The following is a 22,707-nucleotide window of genomic DNA, read 5'->3' as shown; positions in this document are numbered from 1 at the left end:
TCATGAACATATATTTTGAGTTGTTGCTTTGTTGTATATTTGCAGTTGCTTATTACTATGTCATGTTGTTGCAAATATTATTATCTATTGGTCAGAAAATAAATATATGTAATTTATGGTTTAAAAGACCAGAGATCAAACAGATGAACCGTCGGTTCGAGCAGTAAAAACAAGAACGTTGCTACACGAACAACACTTCACGCACGATATATGCAGTAAAAAGACGACATCGTGCAAGGATTGTCCCAGCATATATCGGTCTGTGAAGTAGTTTCGTAAAAACAAAGAGAACAACCTAAAAAATCCGAAGAGAACAAAGTAAAGCACGAGCAGCAAGTCAGCAGCGCCACCTGTCCACCCACACCCTGCTGCGCACCACCTGTCCACCACACACCCTGCAGCGCACTGCCTCATCTGCTCTCGCTGTTGTGTTGCCTGGTCGCGCTAAGCCAAGCCAGCAAAAAGCAACACACCGCGACAGACCACCGCCGTCTTTCGCCGATCGCCGGCCTGCCTACGCAAGCTGCTCCCGACGGCTACACCCCCTCACCCCGACGCAGGAACACTGCCGTTCGACGAGGAGGAGATAGAGTTCCTGTATGAGTACACCGCCGTCGCGGACGTGGTGGTTGCGCTCGCTGGCACCGCCGGTCTCCAGGCCCGCGTCCTTTCCCTCTGCGGCCGCCTCCGAGGTGAGAGAAACCAAAAAGGGGTCCGCGGACGGTGGATGAGCGGATCGAATTGGGTTAACGCGATGCTATTATTGTTGCGGTTGCAGAGGGAGCAGCGAGCTAGAGAGGACTCTGTCCGAGGCTGAAGCCTACGCCTCCAAGGTTTTTTTTTTGAGCAAAAGAGGGTTTCCCCTCCGATTTCCATTATAGAAACCAGGCCGAAGCCACGAGCAGTCTAGAAGTCTTACAATAAGAAGCGGAACAGAGAGTAAAAGCGAAACCCGCGCAAGGAGTGGCTAGGGACACAGCCCCCACCCCCCGGATAGTCAGATCATTACAAGTTTCCATCACAAAAGGCTAAACGGAGGAGAAGACAAATCTAAAGCAAAAGCAGCAGCAAGCTCTTGAAATGTCGCAGCTTCCCTAATCCTTCAACCGCGGAACCCCGAAGCGCCATCCTTGCGAAGCTTTGAAGATCTCACTTGCCACCTGCTCGATGAGTCTTGCCCCCAACGTCAGCATTCTTTCCCATGGGCCCTTTTTCTGCAACATAGCCCAATCAGTAATCCAGCAGCATATTCGTTTAACGATCCCAATCGGGTCGTTTACTTTTTTCTTATCAAACACAATGTCATTACGGCAATTCCAAATCGCCTAAAGCAGAGCAGAAGTGCCAATCAACACCAGTTTTTTACTCTTTTTGTTAAAATTGTTTAGCCATCCCCCAAAACAGTCGTCAATGTTTATGGGAGTTTTCTTAAAGTCAAATGAACATCTCACCAGATTCCAAATGATTCTGGCAACCGAACAGGAGAAGAAAAGATGATCAATGTTTTCCTCCTGTCCACAAAACACACAATGTTTGTCCCCTTTCCATCCTCTTTTCAATAGGGTGTCTCTAGTAAGGATACTTTTTTTGCTTAGCAACCAAAGAAAGAACTTGATTTTTGCAGGTACCTTGACTTTCCACAGGAATTTGTGTGGAAAACCCATGTCAGTACGAACTAGGTGTAGATATAAGGATTTTATAGTGAATATTCTGTTAGCATTAAGCATCCACATGGGCTTGTCTCTGCCCCCGTGCATTAATATGTCCTCACATCTGTTAGGAATGGGCAACTACATTCACAGGAGGGCCAAGGGCCAGTACATATACATGTGTATGGTAAAGTGCAAGAGAGAGACGTGTGAACAAACAACGCGGGATCATGATCACTAGGCAAGAAGCCAGCGGCAGTCACCACAGAGGCGAAGCGCTCAAACCAGGCGCGAGGGGCCTGTTTAAGACCATAGAGGGAGCGGCGAAGTCGACAGACCAAACCATCAGGAGCATAGTACCCCGGTGGTAGCTGCATATAAACCTCCTCACGCAACTCGCCATTAAGAAAAGCGTTCTGAACATCAAGTTGAGAGATAGACCAATGACGAACAGAAGCAACATCAAGAAGAGTGCGAACAGTGGTCATGTGGGCCACAGGAGCGAATGTCTCATCATAATCGCGTCCCTGCTCCTGTTGAAAACCACGGGCCACAAGGCGCGCTTTGTAGCGCTCAAGAGAACCATCAGAGCGAGTCTTAATCTTGTAGACCCACTTGCAGGTGATGGGACGGACACCGGAAGGGAGGGAAACCAGATCCCATGTGCCAGAGCGCTCAAGGGCAGCAAGCTCTTCGGCCATCACAAGCTGCCATTCAGGCTGAGTCATGGCAGTCCGATAGGAAGTGGGCTCAGCAATAACAGAGAGACCGTACCGATCAGGAGAGTAGCGATCAGGCGAGGGGCGAGGCCGAGCACGGAGGTTATGAACCGGGGGAGGCGTGAAAGGAGGTGCACCAGAGGTGGAAGGCGCATCAGGGGAAACATCCTCAGAACGAGGGCGACGAGTATAGTGAAGAGCAAATGGTGAGAGAGGGCGACAGACTGGAGATGATGGTGGAGAGTTGGAGGAGGAGGATGGGGAAGATGGTGTCGGTGGTGAAGGAGAAGGAAGGAGAGGTGCAGGCGGAGGAGGAAAAACATGAGGAGGCACATAGCAGGGTGTATCAGGGAGAAGAAGAAAAGAAAGATCGTCCACAGAGAAGCTCGAGGTAGAAGGACGTGGGTAGTAAGAGCGAGACTCGTCAAAGGTCACATCACGCGAGATGCGCAAACGACGACCAACAGGATCCCAGCAGTGATAGCCCTTGTGCTCATCACTATAGCCAAGAAAAACACACTCAACCGACTGAGCAGTCAGTTTGGTGCGTTCTCGCGGGGCAAGAAGGACATAGCACACACATCCAAACATACGAAGAGCTGAGTAGTCAGGAGAGCGACCAGTGAGACACTCCATAGGAATACCACCCTGCAGAGCAGTCGATGGCTGTATGTTGATGAGATAGGTGGATGCAGAAACAACCTCAGCCCAAAAATGGGGTGGGAGAGAAGCGGCAATCATCAGAGCACGAGCCGTCTCAAGTAGATGACGATGCTTACGTTCGGCAACGCCATTCTGAGCATGTGCACCAGGACATGAGAACTGGGCAAGAGTACCCTGTTCCGCAAGAAAACCACGCAACAGCTGGGAGATAAACTCACCAGCGGAGTCAGCACGAAAAGTACGAATGGGCGTGGAAAACTGGGTGTGAACCATGGCAGCAAAACGTTTGTATATAGAGAGAACCTCGCTACGAGATTTCATAAAGTAGAGCCAAGTGTAGCAAGAGAAATCATCAATAAACAAGATATAGTAGCGGTGACCACCTTTCGAATCAAAGGGAGCAGGACCCCATACATTAGAATGAACTAAGTCAAAAGGACGCTGAGATACCGACTCACTGGTAGGATAAGGTAACTGGGTCTGTTTGCCAAGTCTGCAGCCATTACAATGTAAAGAAACATCTCCAGATACAGACCCTAAGAGGCCCTGACGAACTAAAGAAGACAAGCGAGAGCCACATATGTGACCAAGGCGATGATGCCACTGCTGGAAGGACGCAGACGAAGAGGCAGCAAGAGCATGGGAGCTGGCTAAAGTGGTGGCAGCGGAAGGAACACAAAGCCAGTCAACCTCCCAAAGGCCCTCTGACTCACGGCACCGGGGGCCAGCACCAACCAAAGCCTTGGTGCGACGATCCTGAATGGAGCAAGAGTCGGTATCAAGGATGACACGACAACCAGAATCAGTAAGTTGGGCAGCGGAAAAAAGGTTCATGGTGAGGCGAGGAACATGTGAAACACTAAGAACAGAAAAAGATGGAGTGGAAAGAAGACCACGGCTAGCAACAGGAAGAGGTGTGCCATCAGCGGTAAGAACATTAACAGGCGAATCAAGAGGTCGGAGAGAAGACAGCACGGAAGAATCAGAAGACATATGAAAAGAGGCTCCAGAATCCAGAACCCACGAAGATGTACCTGACTGTGTAGATGCCTGCGGTGGTGGAGCAGTGGCTGCAGTTACAGCAGCAGCGGAACCGGTCGACGAAGAGCTTGAGGAAGCTAAGAGACGCTTGAGCCTCATAATGTCCTGGTCAGTGAGTGACGGGGTCGAGGAGGATCCAGGAGTCCCACTGGAAGAGGAGCGCCTCTGGTCTCGCTTCTTCTCACGGTAATCAGACTCTGGGTGACCTGGCCGAGAGCAGTAGCCACAGAAGGTGTCACGGCGCGACCGACCCCTCTCAGCATAAGAAGGACGACCCACCCCCCTGAAGGAGTAGGCAGGAGTGGTGGAGCGGTGAGGCGAGCAGGTGGCATAGGAGCTCGGGCGGCCAACACTGATGGAACCACAAGTAACCCAGCAGAGCGTAGGTGGGTCTCTTCAGCACGAAGCTCAGCAAGTACCTCCGAGATAGGAACACGACCACGAGCGAGCAGGTGAGCACGGCGAGGCTCGAACTCAGAGCGAAGACGAGATAAGAACTCGTGAACCCGCTAAAACTCCAAATCAGACCGTGTAGTCTGACAGCAACGGCAAGTTCCACAAACGACGGTCCGAAGAGAGTCAAGCTGACGCCAGATGGCAGAGCACTGTGAATAGAACTCATCAACAGAGGAATCACCTTGCTGGAGGGCATGCTCCTGACGCACCACAGATAGGTAGAGAGCATCACCAGAGGGCTGATAGCGCTGACAGAGATAAGACCACATCGCTGCAACTGTGCCAAGTCCCATGAACTCCGAGGCGAACTGAGGAAGGACACTCGCAGTAAAAACAACAGCAGCACGAGCATCATCATTGCACCACTGAGTGTAGGCAAACAGATCATCACGATAGGCAGAAAGGGCATCCGAATAGGCTGACATCTGCTGATCATAGGCATCAACTGCAGTATCATCGAGAGCCTTGGCGGCATCGCGATCAGCCTGAGAAGCATCAGCAGCAAGAACCGGCGGTGCTGGCGGGGTAGGAGCCACTGGAGCAACAGGACAAGGCGGACAGGGGACCTCGCCAGAGAGAACACCCCATAGAAGGAGACCGCGCATGTGGATACGCATAAACCCCGCAAACTCGGCATAGTTGGTGCCATCGAAGATCACCGAGCACCAAGGAACAACGACATAGCCCGAAGAAGACATGAGGAGCTCTTTTTTTGTCAACTGCTACAGGAGACCCTGATCCAGATCGGGATCGGACTCACGCTGGCTCGATCCAGCCCCGATGGAGGAAGCGGGGGGGGGGGGGGGGAGGGCGAGCGTGGGAGGGGCCGGCCCTGGGCAGCACCGGCTGCAGCAGGAGGCGGCCAGGGGCGGCAGAGCGCGGGGAGGTCGCGGCGGGGCGCGGGGAGGCGCGGAGAGGTGGCTGCCGGCCGCGACCGAGCACGGGAAGGCGCGGGGCGGCGCGGGACAACGACGGCAGGCCGCGGCCGAGCTCGGGGCAGCGCAGGCCGGGGCGAGACGGCGTGGCGGCGGGGAGGGAGAGAGCCGGGGGCGAGGGAGGAGGTGGCCGGCGCCGGCGACGAGGTAGAGGGAGGCCGGCGACGGGGGAGCTAGGCCGGCGATGGGGGAGCGAGGCCGGCGACGGCGGAGCGAGGCACGGAGCTGCGAGCGTGCGGGAGCGGGAGAGGAACCTAAGCATCTGATACCATGTTAGGAATGGGCAACTACATTCACAGGAGGGCCAAGGGCCAGTACATATACATATGTATGGTAAAGTGCAAGAGAGACTATACACATCTAACAACATCTTCTTTTAAGGCTATCCCACAACCCCCCATAGCCTCCATCTATATTTCTTCTGAAAGACATAGCATTCCACCCTTTTTCAATCACCCCTCTGACAGTAATTTCTCTGTCATTGCTAATCGCATACAATGAGGGGTATGCCTCTTTTAGTGGTTTGTCATCCACCCACCAATCTTCCCAGAATCTGGTATTTCTCCCATCCCCTAGTTTTTTTTATGTGAGGGAAAACTAAATTCTTGATACTTATCAGGCTAGTCCAGAATTGCGAGTCCCCCTGTCTTTTTTCAATGCCTGACAAGCATTTGTTCTGGATATATTTAGATCTAATGATATCTTGCCAAAGTCCCTCCTCAGCTTCTAGTTTCCAAATCCATTTAGCTAGCAAGGCAATGTTAAATTTCTCTAGATTGATTAGCCCGAGCCCTCCTTGTTGTTTAGGAAGGCAGCATGTTTTCCAGTTAACTAAATGATACTTTTTTTTTTATCCTCTTCCGCTTGCCATACCAGTCTCGCCCTGAAGAAATCAACTTTTTTCCTGACTCCAACAGGGAGCAGATAGAAAGACATCATGTATATAGGAATATTTGTTAGGCACGACTGTACTAATGTGACTCTGCCAGCAATATTGAGCAATCTGCCTTGCCAGCACGCACATCTTTTCTCTATTTTCTCAGTTACATTCCTCCACATCCCATTACTGATCCTTTTATCATGGACTGGTAGGCCTAGGTATTTCAGTGGCATCTCCCCAAACGCACAAGTAAAAATCTCTTGATATATATCTTTCTTGTCCTTAGCTTCTCCAAAGAGGTATATGTCACTTTTGTGAAAATTAATTGTGAGTCCTGACATTTGTTCAAAAGCAGTCAGAATAAATTTGAGATTTCTCGCTGACACCTCATCATCCTGGATTAGGAATATGGTGTCATCTGCATATTGCAGCATGTTCACTCCATTTTCATGATTGTCTGTGAGAACCCCTTTAATAAATCCCTCATTTCTAGCTCTGTCCATAATAATAGCCAGGGTGTCAATAGCTAAATCAAACAATAGGGGGGATAATGAGTCCCCCTGGCGAAGCCCTTTAAAAGTTTTAAAAAACTTCCCAATTTTGTCATTTACCTTCACACCCACTTGTCCCCCCTCATGGTGTGCATCACCCAGTCACACCACTTATCAGGAAAGTTTTTGAGTTTCAGCATTTTATGGACAAAAGGCCATTTGATTTTGTCATATGCCTTTTCAAAATCTACCTTAAATAGCATAGCATTTTGTTTTTTCATTTTGATTGAATTTATAGCTTCATGTAGGATCACCACTCCCTCCATAATGTATCTGCCTTTCACAAAAGCAGTTTGAATGGGGGAGATGATGGGGTTAACAACCTTACTAAGCCTGTTCATCAGGACTTTAGTGATGATTTTGAAGCTGACATTCAACAGGCAAATGGGTCTGAATTTCTGGATCTGTTTGGCATCTTTGACCTTTGGGACCAAGGTAATGATCCCATAATTCAACCTAGCTAAATCAACCACACCTCTGTGGAAATCATCCATAATGTTTTTTATATCATTCTTGATTAAATCCCAGAAGTTCTGATAGAATTCAATAGCAAATCCATCAGGGCCTGGGCTTTTGTTTTTTTCCATGGAGAACACCACTTCCCTAATCTCTTCCATGGAGAAGTCCTTAACCAATTCATCTTGTGTTTGAGGAGAGATCTCTGCAGACCCTTGTATGTTGAGATTGATAGTAGAGTTTTCAGCTTGACCAAAAAGATTTTTACTACGCCTCCAAGGTACAAAGACCTTCTCGATTCGGTTCAGTAGTTGCTCAAGTCAGATGCCTGAATCTGTTCTAGTTCAGTCGATTAGTTTTTGGGGACAGACTTCAGAGTATGATGTTCTGTAGTTGTGACTTTTGAGTGCTTCGGGTGTGCCTTTGATTTGTTCATTGATTTTGATAGCTTGTACAGTTGATTGAGTACATCTTCCGCCTCGCCTCCTCTGACTTGTATCGGGGTCTCACTCGTGTACTCGTGGTGCTGCGGGCTAACATCGGCGGAGCTACGCATGGGGTGAGCAGACCGGCCTTGCTCCGGAATTCTGTCGGTGTATCGTTTGGGATGGCTGGTGGAGATGGCGAATTTCGACACTTCGAATGCCTCTACTTCGGTTCCTTTGCTTCGCTAGCTGTTTCTGGTGGCCATGCGTTTCTTCGGCTTCTTCTGCCTGAAATGAGCTTCCCTGGAGAGTAATGAGTTCCCGAGCGGATGCTAAGGAAGCAGATAAGTGGGCTTGAGTACTTGACTCGTTCCTTAATAGGAATATTGATTAAATTCTTATAATTCAATGCAAGCCGGCATTGTTTTCTAGCAAAAGGCAGCTTTTACTAATATTGTTGTCTAGGTTGATGAACTGGTGCCTTTGTTGTGAGTGATATAGAATTTCTGTTTTTGATAGTCTGACCGATACAGTCTATTTTATCCTCACATTCTCTCGGTTATGTGCATAAGGGCTTCTTAACTGCTGTAAAACTCTTGTTTCATTTATGAAATAGAACAAGGAGGTGCGGCTCCTGTATTTCGAGAAATAAAATCTTATAGTTATATAGTATATTGTAAATTGGTACTACCACGTTAGTTAAGTCGTGGATCCCTGCATCCAGTACCAGTTTAGTCAGTATAACTCGTGATCAACAGTTAAAATCAACTATAAGTTAAGGTGAATGGTCCCTTGAATTGTATGCCTCGTTCACATGATGAATCCTTTGTGCAGGGAGTTCTAATTATGCATTATACGGGAGCCATGGCATGCTTGCGCTGGGCCGTTGGTGCTTCACCAAGGTGAAAGAATTTACCACTTCCACAAGGTCATACGGAACAGGTATATCTCACCAGCATGGGTGTTTGCTTTTCTTGATGGCCCATAACTATGAATTTCTTACTCAGCGCAAATAGTAGCTATTTGTATGCTGGAACGATGCTTACTTCTTGTGTTAATATGATAGTGCGGCTTTGTTTATGCGGAATAATTATCCAGGTATATAAAGAATGATCATCTAGGTATTTGAAGATCATCCACGTACATATTCAGAACCTGCAAGGGCTCATCTCTTGACAAAATAAATGTTCTAGAGATAAACCTTTAATAGAATATAAACATTTCCAACTCTAAACTTACCCAAATAGATATCATCTTGTTCAGTAATAGCAGAGTGATGGTTCATGGCTTCTTGCCACCATCGACTATCTTGCTTTCTTGGCATAGCAATACTGGGTAATTTCTACACATAGTTCATAATCCTTTTCCTCATTAACCCCATCAACCTCAAATTGGCACAACACTACATCTCTGCCGGAGTGACTTCCGTTTTCATCAGGTTCGGTAACCCGCAACTCAGGTTCTGCATCAGTAAGCAGCAGAAAAAAACAAAGTCAATGCTATCATTACAAAAACAAATGTGTAAAACGATGTTTGGTCTTGCAGCACTTACTGAAGGGGGTAAGAAAGTAAGCACTGCAGCATGACATGTATAATTGAATAGTCAAACATTTTGACTGCATAAATCTGATGTATTAGCATTCATGCATGACTGGGGAGTAGTGGAATAAAAGCCAGAAAAGATGACAAAAGGGAGATCAACTATGAAAATACTTGCATCCAACCCTTCTATTCTTCAGTCTGATGTCTATTTAAGTACAGAACATATTTTCCAGGGATTATTGCATTATCTTGGTGGACCTCAAAAGGAATTAAGAGCTGCTACGGTGACAAGAAGAAAAATAGAGGAGGAAAATATCTCAATTGTAATTTTGTAGATCAGTATACAAGAGAAAAAACACTTAGCATTAATCTGAATAAGTGAGAAAAGCTGATATGTTCAAAGGACCTGAATTTTAGAAGTATGTCACATGGGAACAACAAAATCTAGCATAAGAATGTACAGAGAAACTACAACATATTAAAGCAACAGCAGACCTGTAAAGCTATTTTTGGGTATACATGTATACATAGTAATACCATCTAACTATTTTTTTGTCATACATTTCTACTAAATATTAGCGTGATAGTACGTTTTCAAACTCTCTGGAAGTAAAGTAGATGGCCACCAAGCTTTTGTTTGCTGGAGAAGTGCCATGATACAGATGTATCTAGCATTGTCACCTACATAAACAGTGAAACTTCAAAAGAAATAATTATAATATTAAACTATCTTAAATCCTGATGATAGTCTCATTCATTGCTAGGTTTGCAATCTTCTTGAAAATTATGATACAACTAATCTGAAGAAAATCAATTGGCAGAGGAGGAGACAATGTATACCCAAAAAATTCATGTTCATAGGTTTACTTTGGATCACTGGTTGAGACAAACCAACAAATTAGTATGGATGTTACAACCTTAACTCATCTTTATCCCCATGGGTGAAAAAACAATAGAACAAGGTAAGAAGACATGGTAGTTGGAGGAAACAAGAGAGGAAGGAGGGGAGAGGGCCCTGCGTGGGGCATCCACCTCGTGTGGATCTGGCCGCTTGGCGGTGAGGCTAGACGGCGAGAAGCAGAAGACCAATGTGACACACCTCGCCTAGAATCGACTCTTGCTCAACTGCACTCCACACACGGATCTCGCTGGTGCATGGCGTGGCCGCTCTGCGTCGGAGGCAAGCAAAAATTATCAGCAAGCAAAGTCGCACTCAATTTTGAAGCAAGCAGACAAAATCTCTGAATAAAAGTTTACAGAGGGAGTACAGTTACAGAGGGGTACAGTAAGACAAAGTAAATAAGCTCCATGTATTACGTAAACAGAATGGAAATAACCATATACATTTTCTATGCACCAACATATAACCCACTAAAGAACAGAGAACACTTTCTGTGCATCCATATATACTCACTAAAACACAAAGAGAATGGTAATTGTTCCTCTATTGTCTGCATGTGCCCACATACGATCATCTCTCATAATTACTTATAACATTCTCCTTGCTAAGTAAACTCCAGAAATCATACATAAGCCTTGCTAAGTAATGTTTTAGAAACAAACACGAGGAAAATGCTGGGAACAGGAAAAAACGTATTACCTTCAGCAAGAATCAATGTTTCAGCATTCGTGTTGATTGTTGTACAGTAAGATTCACAAATTCTGGAACATTCTTCGAACAAACCATCCATACCCAGGATATATCAAATACTTCCACATGAAAATGAATAAAAAACATGGCAGAAATCATCCATCAGTAGAGTTTTGCAGGCACAAGCTCGAATAGTCCCACACCGACTCTGCGTACCTAGTTGAATAGGAACCAAGGATGGCAGAAGGAACAATTCTGGGGGGTAGGGTTTACACCTGACCTGTCAAAAAATCCAAGCATCTGCACCAGCAGCAGCAGGCATACAGTTCAGATCGACATAAATAGTTTCGTCAAGATTTTACTCTGGCTTTGAATTCTGCATAACTAATTTAAAGCATGCAGTTTCAGACTTGTGAGAAAACTAACAAGAACCTTGCTTCCAGTTTTATCATCATTGCACCACCATGGTCATGTATCCATTTCCTTGTTTTTGGCACGGACATATCTTGCTCATCATCGACATTCTCACCAAGTAGTCTTAGAGCAGTGTAGTTGAGAGCTGAGCTGAGCATGGAGCTTCCGCCTTCTGCATGTATTCCCCATCCTCCATCCATATTCTGATACAAAAATAAAACTTGGATCAGTCTACTTTTGTTGATATATTATTCTACTCATTTTTTATCTCCTGAATCTGCTGTGAGCATCAGTTTCACACGATATCAATAATGTCCTGCCTTGGCATAACATCAAACATCTTGTATGCAAAACACTCACCTTGGCTTACCTTTAATGTGATTGTAAACTATTCTATTAACCAGGATGATTATTTCTGAAGCATACATGCTCGCTCATAGCAAGATTAGCTTTGTACTATTAAATAGTGAAAGCTAAATTGCAGAGACCAAGCATCCTATACATGTAAGGAAACTGAAATCCAGATATCCATAGGTATATAACCATTTAGACCAGTCACTAATCTAACACGCGAGGTTCAGGCAAATCAAAAAACGGAGTGGAAAAGAGAGGGGAGGAGGCAAATCAGAAGGGACTAAAGCAGAGGCCGTGTCGTTCCATAGAAGCTCGGCAACGTTGGTGACCTGTGCTTCTCCTCTTGACCACGGCACCACCTCGGAGCAGGGGGTCTTCACCATGCATGAGCGGGCCCATGGGGAAGAGACAGTGTATCTGAGGTGGTGAAGATCTGGTCGATGGTTGCCGCGCTGAAGATTGGGAACATGAGGGAGATCGGGCCCTTGCCCTCGTCCGGCTGGAGAACCTCCTCGGCGCCCTTGCCCTCGTCTGGCCGGCGACTTCCTCGCAGCTTTCCAGCAGCCATCAGCTGCGTGGTGGCCGCATCGAGGACTGGGAGTAGGTCAGTAGGAGGAGGGAGATCGACCAGGGAAACCATAGCGGCCACTGGGAAGGAGAAATGAGAGGGCACCTTGTTCATGGTGTCGGCACCAGGGTCAGATCCACATCGAGCTTCCTCCTTGCGTGGCCGTGATGCATCGTGGCGCTCACGCCACCGTGGCCATTGATCCGGACCTGCTGCTCAATCTGGGAGAGAGGAATGGGAGGAGGTTGGCGGTGGAGGGGAGGAGAGAATGGGTGGAGGCGCAGGCTGTGCGGCGGCGGCTGCGTCTGCGGGGGAGGTCGTCCAGAGAAGGAAGAGGGGGAGGAATTGGGGATGGGGAACGGGTGCTGGTGGGGATGGCGATTGGTTTCTTTTTTTGTCTAGTAGCTTGCCGACGTGGACTGCGCGAGGATGCGCCCTTTGCGCCACCGTTAATGGGTTGTATTAGGGAAAGATATGTGTCTCATCCGTATCATAAAGATAAAACTACAAGTCACGTAAGGACCGACATGACAAAACTGAAAAGATGTTAGATGACACCAACGCCCGTCACTGTCTCTGGCACCACCACAGCCACCGAAGAAAGAATAAAAGATCACCTCCTCACCCAAACTCAACACACGACTCCATCGCTGATATGCAGCTCTGAGGACTTCTAATGTGGCTCATCAAAAGTGAAGCTCTTACCGTTGAACAAATCAGACCGGGGCAACACTCCGGACACGCCATCGAACTCCAGATCTAGCACCCCGCCACGACTAAGACGCCGAAGGAGGAAATCATACCTGCCATCCACGAACCACGGACCCAGCACACGTTTCGTCTTCTAGATGTCGTCGATGCAAACCACAATCTGCATCCGCTCCTGGACTACCTCCCAAGCTCCGCGCCAACGCTGGAGCAAACGCCGTTGCAATGACGGAGCCCGAGGACGCAAGTCCACCACGAGGACGCCGCTACTGCCATCATCCTTGCTTGAACATACTGATTTTCAAATTCATCCCCAACCATACGACCGATGGCTTGGTCAAAGAAGGATCCGAAGAATCTTTATTCAGCGCCGTCAGTAGTATACATGACATTGTATGTTTGTGTGTGCATAATAAAAGGAGGTGATGGATATGTACCATTTCGACTTGTGTATATGCAGCTGGGAATTGTAAATGAATTGATTGTTGAATATGTGTTTGTTCTTTTTTTAAAGCATATTGCTTTGTTCTCTTATACACGTGTAAAAGAGCATCTACAGCCGGGCGCCCCAAACCCGCTTCAAATGCCTGGACCGACGGCCCGATCAATGACTTGTCACAAAAATACGATTTAGACGGGCGCCTTAAACGGGCCTCAAACGTCCGGATTGACCGTCACCCCTCATATCCAGCCCGAATCTAGGGCGAAGCGTGTCCGCCACGTCGGTCCCGGCCAACGCGACCCCACATATATTCCTCCTTATCCGCTCGACGGACCAAACCCTAGCCACTTCCTTCCACTCCCCTCCGCCACCCAAGCTCCCGTTCGCCGATCTCTGACCTTCTCCGGCATGGCGGGCAGCGGATCCAACGATTGCTAGTAGAGATTCATCGACTGGGGTGTCGTCCTGTGCGGTTTGGAGGAGACAACGGCCGTACGCATTGCACTCCGCCGCTTCCGGAAGAAAAGCGCCCGACCGACGGCGGGATCTGTCGAGCGCGAGTCCATTGCGTCGGCGCATCGGGCGCTCAGATCCTTTGCTGGATCATCGCGGTCCTCCAGGGAGCCTTCCAATCTCCCTTCCCCATTACCAGTCCGCCGGAGTATGAGTCCTACCGGGACCGGTGTGCCCGCTGTAGGAAGGAGAGGATGAGGGCCGCCGAGGCCCGTCTCGCAGACGACATGACGGTGGCAGAGGGGTTGATGCGGCGGCGCGCACTGCCACGGAGGAGGAAGCCATCTATGCCCGCATTGTAAAGAAGCAGCAACGGAGGAACACGTGTACCTTCACCCGAGAGCAGAATTGGACGATCGTGCCATGGCCGGACTGCCCCCACGAAGGACAAGGAGGACAGCGACGGGTCGGACAGCTCTGGCTCGAACCATACTGCGTCTTCGACCGGTACTTCCGCGAGAAGGACGGCAAGGGTGCCGGAAAGAGCAAGGGTAGCCATGAATAATCTTCTCCATAGCTAGTATATAGGTTAAACATGCCAATTTTTCGTAGTCCAATGGCATATCCTGTTGTAGTATGTAGTTGCATGAGTTTGTATGCATTTGAGGTTTGCAAATTGAGGTGTCCGGTTGTAGGAGAGAAATTTGAGACGTGACCGGCCAATGTACGCGGATGCACCTGGACGCACCCGTGAGCTTTTTTCTTTTTGCACGAATATCCACGGGCATTTAGAATCGAATTTGCGAAGTCCAACTATAGATGCTCTAACTGCATATACATACCCTCTTGTTGGGTGAAAAGCCCTTTTTGGAAAGAAAAAAGAGTGCATGCCCATGAAGGAAATATGCCCTAGAGGCAATAATAAAGTTATTATTTATTTCCTTATATCATGATAAATGTTTATTATTCATGCTAGAATTGTATTAACCGGAAACATAATACATGTGTGAATACATACACAAACATAGTGTCACTAGTATGCCTCTACTTGACTAGCTCGTTGATCAAAGATGGTTATGTTTCCTAGCCATAGACATGAGTTGTCATTTGATTAACGGGATCACATCATTAGGAGAATGATGTGATTGACTTGACCCATTCCGTTAGCTTAGCACACGGTCGTTTAGTATTCTGCTATTGCTTTCTTCATTACTTATACATGTTCCTATGACTATGAGATTATGCAACTCCCGTTTAGCAGAGGAACACTTTGTGTGCTACCAAACGTCACAACGTAACTGGGTGATTATAAAGGTGCTCTACAGGTGTCTCCGAAGGTACTTGTTGGGTTGGCGTATTTCGAGATTAGGATTTGTCACTCCGATTGTCCGAGAGGTATCTCTGGGCCCACTCGGTAATGCACATCACTATAAGCCTTGCAAGCATTGCAACTAATGAGTTAGTTGCGGGATGATGTATTACGGAACGAGTAAAGAGACTTGCCGATAACGAGATTGAACTAGGTATTGAGATACCGACGATCGAATCTCGGGCAAGTAACATACCGATGACAAAGGGAACAACGTATGTTGTTATGCGGTCTGACCGATAAAGATCTTTGTAGAATATGTGGGAGCCAATATGAGCATCCAGGTTCCGCTATTGGTTATTGACCGGAGACGTGTCTCGGTCATGTCTACATAGTTCTCGAACCCGTAGGGTCCGCACGCTTAAAGTTCGATGACGGTTATATTATGAGTTTATGTGATTTGATGTACCGAAGGTAGTTCGGAGTCCCGGATGAGATTGGGGACATGACGAGGAGTCTCGAAATGGTCGAGACGTAAATATCGATATATTGGACGACTATATTCGGACATCGGAAAGGTTCCGAGGGATTCGGGTATTTTTCGGAGTACCGGAGAGTTACGGGAATTCGCCGGGGAGTATATGGGCCTTATTGGGCTTTATGGGAGAGAGAGAGAGGAGAGGCTGCGCCCCCCCCCCCAAGGCCTAGTCCGAATTGGACTAGGGGGAGGGGCTGCGCCCCCTCCTTCCTTCTCTTCTCTTTCCCCTTTCCTTGACTCCTACTCCTACTACTTGTGGAAGGGGGAAATCCTACTCCCGGTGGGAGTAGGACTGCTCTTAGGGCGCGCCATAGAGAGGGCCGGCCCTCCCCCTCCTCCACTTCTTTATATACGGGGAGGGGGGAACCCCTTGGAGACACAACAATTGATCTCTTGATCTCTTAGCCGTGTGCGGTGCCCCCTCCACCATAATCCACCTCGATAATATCGTAGCGGTGCTTAGGCGAAGCCCTGCGTCGGTAGAACATCATCATCGTCACTACGCCGTCGTGCTGACGGAACTCTCCCTCAAAGCTCGGCTGGATCGGAGTTCGAGGAACGTCATCGAGCTGAATGTGTGCTGAACTCGGAGGTGCCGTGCGTTCGGTACTTGATCGGTCGGATCGTGAAGACGTACGACTACATCAACCGCGTTGTGCTAACGCTTCCGCTTTCGGTCTATGAGGGTACGGGGACACACTCTCCCCTCTTGTTTCTATGCATCACCATGATGTTGCGTGTGCGTAGGAAATTTTTGAAATTACTACGTTCCCCAACAGCCCAGATATGTATCAACTGTCGATAGTTGCAATCTTTGTTGGATTTGTTTGAGTTTCATCTGAAAATTGTCGTGTGTATGTTTGACCTTCTGTATCGTACTGTGCTAAAAAAACTTGACAATTGTCGGTGAAATTATACTTTTTTTGCCGGTGAAATTATACCATGTGCCATAAGTTTCACATATCGCGGCTTTTGTGCCCGCAAAAGAAAAATTGTCGGCAAACAGATACGCTCGTGACATGAGCACCATATATGTCGTAGTCTCTGATGTGTTCTACCAAAAAGAATTCCTACGTTCTGGGAGTTCTATACGAGGGAGTGACAATGCGCAGACCATGACGGGTGCTCGTGGAGTATTTAGTGCATCTTTTTGTCGACCGACGGACTAGTTTTACTAGCAACAGTACGACACGCTACCATCACAAAGAAAAAGTTAAGCGTAATCAAAAGGAGAGTGCACTGAGCCAGTGATCAACCGACGTCTGTGCCTACTCACGTTTTGCGCACGTTGCACTTTTCCAAAACAGGCTCTCATGTCATTTTAAAAATAAAACACAAAATCAAAATACACAAGCGAACAATATAAAGCAAGAAACCCCTCTTATAAAGCATATCCCAAGACAAGCACACAACACAAATGCACGCGACTACGCTGCTGAGAAATAACATAGGTAGGGCTGAATTCAACTCCATGACACTCCGAAGACATCTAAGCTGCACGATAACACCCTTGGGAGGGGGGGGGGGGGGGGGGTATGGCCGCTGCGGTCTGAGATGGGCAAGAGTCTTCATCTGAGAATTCTGGCACGAAGAGGAGAACCATGCCGACGTCCTTAGGAGAGCGACGCCCGCGGGCGGCGTCACCATCGGCAGCAAAGCGCGGTGCTTTCAACCGGCGACTCACCAGTGCCACCAAGGCATACTGGACAGCCCCGACGAGCCCAAGCCTCTAGATTTGGATCTGGGCATCGCTAGTGCCACCCTCTGCCACAGCCATCACAGCCAGCACGACCAGTAGGCATGGCCACCACCACCGACATGGTGCTTGCTGGAGAGCCAAACCATGCGGACCGCCATCCGAGGCCGCCGCCCCGACATCCAAGGCCCAAGACACTGGCGACCGCCCACTTCACAGCATACCAACCACGGTAGGAAGAGAAGATGCACACCATCCAACCCTAACCCGACATCATCCACCAAGTCTGGATCAACACCTCCCACGGTAGGAAGCACCCACGCCTCCATCCTCAACCAATCCCGATGGACTGAGGGGACACGACCCAGTGACTGGCAACGACCGCCACCGAGCAAGCCCATACCATAGCCCTGTGGCCATGGCCCAAGTGAGCTAGCACGACTCCACGTTCGTGGCCTGCGGCGCTAATTCGTCTGCTGATGCAACAATGTCACGACCACCACCACTGCCCACCGCGCTTGCGAGGAGAGGAGTCTCACAACCCGCGAGTGGCACCTGGGCTGAGCCCGACCTCACCTACCCGAAGCAACCACTGTGACCCACCTTAGGCCCAGAACTAGTCCACCCCGAGCGTGAACCCGATGTCCAAGCCACCATCGTCGACATTTACCGGAGAGATGGTAGGTCACCATCACCACCTGCACCCCACCACCGCCAACACTGCGCAGGTGACCTGTGCAACCACCCCCATCACCAGCACCCGGGGGACACCACCCCGACCCGCCTCGTCTCAGATCTAGTTGCCTGAGCATAGGTCCCCGAACCAAGCCAACAAGCATCCCTCGAGGACGCCGTACGTGGCGCATCATGGCAGGCAAGTGATGTCCCAGAAGTGTACGAGGTGAACTGTAAATCTATGCTAAGTAAGAGCAATGATGCCACGAGGAGCTGAAGGGAATTGTAAGCACAAAATAGCAAGGTTCCATTGCAAGTACCAAAAGGTGTAATGCTTGTGAGTTTTATGGGCATAATGAAGCAATGAAACATGAGAAAAAAGGTAAAAGAGTGCAGCAAGTCACCCAATCTTTGATAATGCCAAGGACAAGTCAGTTGTGTTACTTATGATGATCACACGTTCTTGAGGATGGTGGAATAACGCCATAGCTGTCAATTTCCATGTATCACTTGCATTGATTGTTGTTACTTATTCAATGTTGTAGGGGTACCTTCAGAAGAGGGCGGATCCTTAGCCTTGCGATGCTTGAGAGGACTAGGAAGAAGCACTGTGCCCATATTAGGAATCTGAAGGAGGGAGATTCCAATACAAAGTTTTTCCATATGAAGATTAATGGGCGGCAAATGAATGTTTTCATCTATAAATTGAATAATGGTGTAGGTTGGATCACCAAGCATGAGGAAAAGGAGCATATTATAAAACAACATTTTACCACTTTCATGAGAATAGGTAGGCTAGTGCGGAATATAAAGTTGGCCTAAGTAATTACTACGATGAGTACAAAATGTGTTCACAAGTATATGAGTTAAACAAACACAATAGGACATAGCAAGTGGAAGGTCAGTTGACCAAAGTAAACCACAAGTAAAGAGTTAGGGTTAGGGATAAACGAAACTCCGAAGACATGGATGTATCCTAATGTTCACTTACTTGGAAGGAAGCTATTACGAATGCTTACCCTCTTCTCCTTGAGATATCACAATGAGTGTGACTATCAACCACTACTGGTTGACCTTGAGGCAGCTTCCCAATCTTTACAAACTTTCTAGGGTAAATCACAACAGTTGATTCCTCAATGAAGAACTTGTACTGCCTAGGAGGCTCCAACCTCCAAGAGTAACAAGACAAGTGCCAAGGTTCCAAATAAAGCTCAAACATAAAAGTGATTGGTCAAAGTGTGGGGAATGAGTGGATCTTGCTTTTGAATGCTCTCCCTTTGAATCTCTCAAAGAATAAAAGGAATAGGGTTTGGGACAGTAGGAGATGAAGTTGGCGGCTGTGGATGAATTATACTCAAAAGGGTAACCCTAAAACATAGTAGATGGGTTTATATATAGCAGTAGCTAAAATCTAACTGTCACAACATAAAACTGCACTTCCAGATAGTCTGGTAGATATGGACCAGACAGTCTGGTAGATATGGACTAGACAGACTGGCTGGAACATGGGTATGCAAAAAGTAACTAACAGACAGTCTAGTCCAGGGGCCAAGCTGTCTGTTCTATCCAGGAGAGTATTCACCCGGTCGAGATAGAGACACAACAACAGTCTGGTCCAGGAGACTAGACAACCTGGTGGGACCATGCAGTCTAGTCCCGAACAACCGTCTGGTGACAACAAGAGGCATTTGGATGACTGGGCTGAGCACCAGATAGTCTGGTCCTCTGGACAATACTTTTTGGTCACGCCAGAGGCTTCCAACCTAATATCATCCAAGGCCAGATGAACTACCGAATAGTTTGGTAGTACAATTTTCTTCACAAACATGATTGGGCATGGCCTATGGCTTTTTCGTGGTTACATTATTGGTGATCATGTGTGTGTTATGCAAAGTGTGTAGTGAGCTTGATTCTTCACCTTGGTTTGGCCCTCTTAATAGTGCGAGATCCCTATCAACTCATGTCAATAAAGGCATTAGGGCTACCCTAAGCCTTCAAGGATCCATGACTTCATCCCTATGTTTTTAGGGGGGGGGGTCGACGATCATCCAACTACCAACATGCATGACCCTAATACCTTAGATATACTTGCAAATTGTATTAGTCCATACAACAGGGAAGATATCTGGTGATACAACCTCTTGGGTGATATGATGCTCCAACAGAACATGAACCGTAGATTATTTTCGAATGGACTCGATGAATGCACACCTGATGGAAAACTCCTTGATGCGGCTAGAAACTGCGTCGGTATTTCCCCAAAGAGGAAGGGATGATGCAGCACAGCTACGGTAGGTATTTCCCTCAGTTGTGAAACCAAGGTATCAATCTTGTAGGAGAACCAAGCAACACTATGTAAACAGTACCTGCACACAAAGAACAAATACTTGCAACCCGACGCGTAAGAGGGGTTGTCAATCCCTCCACGGTAAAAAGATAGATAAATTGGTGGTAGTTTGCATAAACTGATCTCGATAAAATGCGAAATAAAATAAATAATAAAAAAAGTGCAGCAAGGTATTTTTGGGTTTTTGGAATAATATATCTACAAATAAAATTGGCAAATAATAGATCGGAAAGCAAATATGATAAAGAATAGACCTGGGGGGCGCAGATTTCACTAGTGGTTTCTCTCGAGAAATAGCACACGGTGGGTAAACAAATTACTGTTGGGCAATTGATAGAAGATCAAATAATTATGACGATATCCAAGGCAATGATCAATATATAGGCATCACGTCCAAGATTAGTAGACCGACTCCTACCTGCATCTACTACTATTACTCCACACATCGACCGCTATCCAACATGCATCTAGTGAAGTTCATGGAGAAACGGAGTAATGCAATAAGAACGATGAAATGATGTAGATGAGATCTATTCATGTAGGGATAGCCCCCATCTTGTTATCCTTAATAGCAATGATACATGCATCCCTCGCTGCCCCTTCTGTCACTGGGAGAGGACACCGCAAGATCGAACCCATCACAAAGCACGTCTTCCCATTGCAAAAAAATCAATCTAGTTGGCCTAACTAAATTAACTATTCGGAGAAGAAATATGAGGCTATAAATAATCATGCATATAAGAGATCAAAACAGACTCAAATAATATTCATGGATAAAAATCTGATCATAAACTCAAACTTCATCGGATCCCAAGAAACAAACCACAAAAAGTCATTACATCAAATAGATCTCCAAGAGACCATTGTATTGAGAATCAAAAATAGAGAAGAAGCCATCTAGCTACTGCCTACAGACCCGTAGGTCTATGGTGAACTACTCACGCATCATCGGAGAGGCACCAATGACGATGATGCATCCCTCCATGATCGTGTTCCCCTCCGGCAAGGTGCCGGAATAGCGCTCTAGATTGGATCTCGTGGTTTTGGAACTTGCGGCGGCTGGAAATGTTTTTCACCGACTCCCATAGGGTTTCTGGAATATTTTGTAATTTATAGGTTGAAGAGGCGGTGCAGGAGACCTCCATGGGCCCCATGATACATCAGGGCGCGCCAGGGGCCTCTGGCGCGCCCTGTTGTATCGTGGGCCCCATGGGCCTCCTCCCAGGTGCTTTCTTGACCCCCAAGGTGTCTTCTGGTCCAAAAAAATCTCCAAAAAGTTTTGCTGGGTTTGGACTCCGTTTGGTACTGATATTCTGTGAAGTAAAAAACTAGCAAAAAACTACAACTGGCACTGGGCACTATGTCAATTGGTTAGTCCCAAAAAATGATATAAAGTAGCTATAAAATGATGGTAAAACATCCAAGAATGATAATATAACAGCATGGAACAATAAAAAATTATAGATACGTTGGAGACGTATCACTCATGAAGCGACAGTAGATTTCACTAGTGGCTTCTCTCAAGAAATAGCACACGGTGGGTAAACAAATTATTGTTGGGCAATTGATAGAAGATCGAATAATTAAGACGATATCCAAGGCAATGATCAATATATAGGCATCATGTCCAAGTTTAGTAGACCGACTCCTGCCTGCATCGACTACTATTACTCCACGCATCGACCACTATCCAACATGCATCTAGTGTATTAAGTTCATGGACAGACAGAGTAATGCAATAAGAACGATGACATGATGTAGACGAGATCTTTTCATGTAGTTATAGCCCCCATCTTGTTATCCTTAATAGCAACGATACATGCGTGTCTTTCTGCCCCTTCTGTCACTAAGAAAGAATACCGCACGATCGAACCATCACAAAGCACCTCTTCCCATGGCAAGAAAAATCAATCTAGTTGGCCTAACTAAATCAAATATTCGAAGAAGAAATATGAGGCTATAAATAATCATGCATATAAGAGATCAAAAGAAGACTCAAATAATATTCATGGGTATAGATCTGATCATAAACTCAAAGTTCATCGGATCCCAACAAACACACCGCAAAAAGAGTTACATCAAATAGATCTCCAAGAGACCATTGTATTGAGAATCAAAAAAGAGAGAGAGGAAGCCATCTAGCTACTGCCTACGGACCCGTAGCTCTATGATGAACTACACACGTATCATCTGAGAGGCACCAATGAGGATGATGAACCCCTCTGTGATGGTGTTTAGATTGGATCTCGTGGTTCTAGAACTTGCGGCGACTGGAATTATGTTTCGTTGACTCCC

The 22,707-nt window shown here is 47.1% G+C and overlaps 2 long non-coding RNA genes across 11 annotated transcripts; one reads left to right on the top strand and one right to left on the bottom strand.

Moving 5' to 3' along the window:
* The first annotated feature begins 395 nt into the window (after positions 1-395).
* On the top strand, positions 396-18,950 carry LOC123052849 (uncharacterized). 3 transcript variants are annotated; one of them, XR_006425133.1, is made up of 4 exons: positions 396-692; positions 779-833; positions 8,610-8,717; positions 18,611-18,950. It is a non-coding gene; the product is annotated as an uncharacterized lncRNA (long non-coding RNA). The 3 variants fall into 3 exon arrangements; XR_006425132.1 differs by lacking the exon at positions 18,611-18,950 and adding an exon at positions 9,551-9,808; XR_006425131.1 differs by lacking the exons at positions 779-833; positions 18,611-18,950 and adding an exon at positions 9,551-9,808.
* LOC123052848 (uncharacterized) lies at positions 850-13,435 on the bottom strand. Of its 8 annotated transcripts, none has more exons than XR_006425127.1 (5): positions 12,350-13,431; positions 11,341-12,270; positions 10,918-11,208; positions 9,015-10,486; positions 850-1,214 (listed from the first exon to the last, which is right to left on the bottom strand). It is a non-coding gene; the product is annotated as an uncharacterized lncRNA (long non-coding RNA). The 8 variants fall into 8 exon arrangements; XR_006425124.1 differs by lacking the exon at positions 850-1,214 and having other exon boundaries at positions 10,918-11,027; positions 11,125-11,208; positions 12,350-13,435; XR_006425129.1 differs by lacking the exon at positions 850-1,214 and having other exon boundaries at positions 9,015-9,998; positions 10,350-10,486; positions 12,350-13,433.
* Positions 18,951-22,707: the final 3,757 nt, after the last annotated feature.

Source organism: Triticum aestivum, chromosome 2D, assembly GCF_018294505.1.
Source record: "Triticum aestivum cultivar Chinese Spring chromosome 2D, IWGSC CS RefSeq v2.1, whole genome shotgun sequence".
NCBI lineage: Eukaryota > Viridiplantae > Streptophyta > Magnoliopsida > Poales > Poaceae > Triticum > Triticum aestivum.
This window is presented reverse-complemented; position numbering and strand designations above follow the sequence as displayed.